Raw genomic sequence first — 4,384 nt, forward strand, 5'->3', positions numbered from 1 at the left:
TTATTATTATTATTATTATTATTATTATTACTATGAAAATTTCTTCTGCAGTAGCTTTACGCGTATTTCCACAACACTATCTTATGCACCTCGGTGATTCTGAAGCGTGTGCGACATTTACTTATGTTTGTGGGGTTTGGAGGAGTGCACGGAATAATCTTTTTTATTTTGTGATTATTATTATTATTATTATTATTATTATTATTATTATTATTATTATTATTATTATTATAATATTTCAATTTTGTAAATCTTAGACACGTAAATGTTAAACTCTCCGGTCATTTCAGTTAGGGAGCAGTCAACAAGTTAACAACGGTCCCTTACTTCTTCCTCTCTTGTACCTTATATAGACAAAACTTCCCATTAAATCTTTACATATCAAGAAATAGACTTCTGCATGACCTGTAACCTTGCATCAACCCCGATTATATTTACACAGCCCTTCAAACTATTCGATATACATGTCAATGTTCCAATCATCACTAGAAACACTAGAACATTCTTTAGCCCCCATAACCTTCCAATCCCCTCTTTCAATGGCTCATCCTTCTCCATGTCTTCAAACTCTTTATCTTTCACTCTAATATCTAGAGGGAGAGAAATATAAACAATTTGGGCCTCTTTTCCTTTCTTGTTGACAGCTACACCGTCTGACTTTCTTACCTCAATCATTATTATTAGATTATCTTTATTCGTATTGCGGAACATCACTGCAATACTGAGCGCAGCTTTGTTTACTTTATGTCCCGGATTTATTTTTACTGTATTAAAAGTACCTTACGTAATATGTGTACGACGCCTACCATTTCTATGTGATGCATAATTATATGTCATATGGGTTATGATCTTGTATTTGTCTCGTTAATAATTGTTTCAACTTTGTGTTGAGATCTTATATTTAGTAATTGTTTCTGCAGATGAGTTGTGGTCTTGTATTTGTCCCATGATAATTATTTCTGCTTTTAGGCTCTCTATTTTGGTTATTTCTATTTTTATATATTTAGATTTGTATACTTTCTCCATCACTGTTAGAATATCTTACCAGCCTTTGTGATTGATACACAGTTTAGGAGCAGTTTTTTTACCCTAGAAACTCTTGACCACAATATCTGGCAACTTATCCTAGATCTCCTTGTTTGTCGTGGCATATTGTATCTGTTATGGTTACTTGGTCATTTTCCTACACCTTTTCTGGTCTATGCCATCTCTTTTCTATCGTTATTTCATAATGCTTGCATTACGCCCAATGTTTGTTAGTTCCAACACAATGGATGTATACCTTCTTGGTTCTTGGTTAAGAGTGGGCAATCAGACATAATGCGGTTAATTGCTTCTTCCTCATTTCCACATATACTGCAGCTACTGATTATATGCTTCAAGTTTGCTTACTATTCTTCATCATCTCCTGTTTGATTTATATTGGAGAAGATTTTTGTTCCTGTTCCGCAATCAGGAAACCTGGCGTTAGCGTGTCGGACAAAACGCTTTCTTCTGACTATACATGGAGTTCAAATGTCACTTATATCGACTTTGCCTTTCATCCTACCACGGTCGATAAAATGAGTATCAGTTGACCCCATGGTGGATGCAGTCGACTAGCTCCTTCCCCCAAAAGCTTCAAGGATTGTGCCTATAGCAGAAAGGATTATTATTATTATTATCATCATCATCTTTCATTTGACTCTGATTCGTTCTCATTCGCGATAGAATTTATGTGGTGGCGGGTTACTACCTGTAACCTTAGATATCCACAAGCTTTGAATAATGTTTCAAGTGCGTATTAATCTTTCCTGTTCTTAAGAGGCAAACTTTCTGTAGAAGATGCACAGGAAATTCTATTCCAATCTCCTTGAAACATTTGTCTATATCTTTATTTACAATTCCCAATGCACCAATTATCACAAACACAACTTTTATTGTTTTCATACTCTAAATTCTTTCAATTTCAAATTTTAAGCGATTTTATATTCTTTTGCTTTTCATTGTCGTTTTTTTTCCAATCCTGGAATCAAAAGGGCATGATGGATCAATTAGTAAGCAACATTGCTTTTGCTTGTCTATTATTGTTATGTCTTGTCTGTTGTTTTCTTGCTTCTTATCCTTTTAAATTGAAAAATCTCATAAAATTTTGTATTTCTCTGACTCCAGCACTCTTTCAACCCGATGATCATACCATGTGCATTCAGCTTCAAATTCTCATTTCTAACAAAGCTTCAAGTATAAAACATTCACAACTTGGTTATGCCTCCATTACTTATATTCTCCCAACGCCAACTTGGGACATTCTGCAACAATGTCTGCTACTGTCTCATTTTAAATTCCACCGACTTTACATTTTTCTGATAACTTCTCCCTATACAATATTTTCTCAAGTTGTTTGAGCTGCTATAATTAGGTGCTGTTTCTTTCTAAATGCCCTTTTCTTAGCCAAGCCCAGGATTTTGTTACGCATGTATCCCCATTGTCTTTCCAAACTGACCAAGCAAATGTTTCTCTTCAATCTGTTTAACATGCTCTCTTTTAATTTCATTCTTTCCTTTCTCTTATTCCACACTTGATCACCTGCTCCTTATTCACTGTCTTTAGTAATTTATCTCTTCTGTTCTATAAAGATTCTAATTGGCTTTTCTTTCCATCTGTAAACACTCTTCCTCAGCAATTAAAGCTCTACCACTCCAGTCTATCTTCATGTACAACCGGTTGATATCAGCTTTCGGACGGTGGGCTCCATACATTGTCTACGGCTTCGGTTCAGTTTCTGAAAGTCGATTTTGGTCCAGCCAACAATTCCAATTCCATATCCGATTACCAATTATTATTATTATTATTATTATTATTATCATTATTATTATTATTATTATTATTATTATTATTATTATTATTATTATTATTATTATTATTGTTATTGTTATTGTTATTGTTGTTGTTGTTGTTGTTGTTTTGCAGTTGCATGGTATTGATTTTGGAAACGTTTTTAATTATGTTCTCTGTCGTGCTAAAAGTTGTAGTCTAAGATAACAAGCATTTCCCCCTACCTTCTCCTCTATTCAAGTCCTATTAGGTTCTTCACGTCTGTTCATACTTTGTAGTGAGAACTTTCTGGATAAGTCTTAATCAAATAACAAGTATTTCCGCACTGCACCCACTCCCAGATTAAGATTCAGTTTTCGAAGATTTACTCCCAAATTATTTGCCTCATTTCCCAAAGCCGCAATGATAATTGGTAGAAATACGATCTTGATTTGATAAAGTTTTTGTTCCATTTCAGATTTTTTCATGTCAGTGTATTTTGTCGTTGCTGTTGATGTTGCTGGTGTTGTTGCTATTGGTGTTGTTGTTGTTGTTGATCAGTTGTTGTTGTTGTTGTTGATCAGTTGTTGTTGTTGATCAGTTGTTGTTGTTGTTGTTGTTGTTGTTGTTGTTGTTGTTGTTGTTGTTGTTGTTCTTCTTCTTCTTCTTCTTCTTCTTCTTCTTCTTCTTCTTCTTCTTCTTCTCTTTCCTCTTCGTTCTCTTCTGGTCGATGAAATAAAGAACCAGGCAAGTACTGCTCTCAGTCTAATCGACTATATCTCTACCCTGAAATCTGCTGCCCTTTTGCCAAAATTTGAAGCAGCTATCATTATTATAAATCTATCAAATTCTACTTTGTGTTGCAATTTCAATACCCTTCAGCTTCTTAGATAACAGTTTGCATGTTATGTCAAATATAGTCATTACTACTGGAACAGTTGTCGCCTTTGTCTTCCACAATATCTTCATCTCTATGTACTAATATTATGTCTTCTACAATCTCTTCGTGGCTAGGTACTAATATTTCTTAAGTTTCTCAATGGGGCTGATATAATATGACTATTGACTGACAGTTGTGGAACTACTGTGTTTTATTGGATATACTCTAAATATACATATATTTAGGTAAACATTTGTAGGTCCGAGGTAAGAACTGGAAGAAAGCGTTTGACTTTGATTTTGTCGGAATAATCAGAAGTTGCGTGCGGGGTATCCGATGCTGTTTGTCATCATTTTAGGAACAATCCTTGTTATTTCTATATTGCTTTTTGAAACACTCAAACGCTCAAACACGCGCACGCGCGCGTATTTTCCATATATTCTTCTGCTCTTCATATCTGTTCTTAATTCGCATTAAAAACTTTCAGGAAAATTCTGGCTGTGCCTACTAGGTATCTTTCTGGACTGCCTTCACTCTCAGATTAATATCAAATTTTCGAAGATCATGACTTTTTTCTTACAATATTGGAGGTTCTCAAACCTCGAAATACTTTGCTTTTTCTTTCCATTTTTTTCTTATTATTCTTTTATCAAATGAGAATACCATGTTGATAACAATATATATATATATATATATATATATATATATATA

The 4,384-nt window shown here is 34.0% G+C and overlaps 1 protein-coding gene across 1 annotated transcript in view; it reads left to right on the forward strand.

Moving 5' to 3' along the window:
- Positions 1–4,384, forward strand: part of LOC106870902 (uncharacterized) — a 110,667-nt gene that overhangs the window by 3,862 nt on the left and 102,421 nt on the right. The gene's annotated exons all lie outside the window — the stretch shown is intronic.

The sequence above is a fragment of the Octopus bimaculoides genome, chromosome 8 (assembly GCF_001194135.2).
Source record: "Octopus bimaculoides isolate UCB-OBI-ISO-001 chromosome 8, ASM119413v2, whole genome shotgun sequence".
Classification (NCBI taxonomy): domain Eukaryota; kingdom Metazoa; phylum Mollusca; class Cephalopoda; order Octopoda; family Octopodidae; genus Octopus; species Octopus bimaculoides.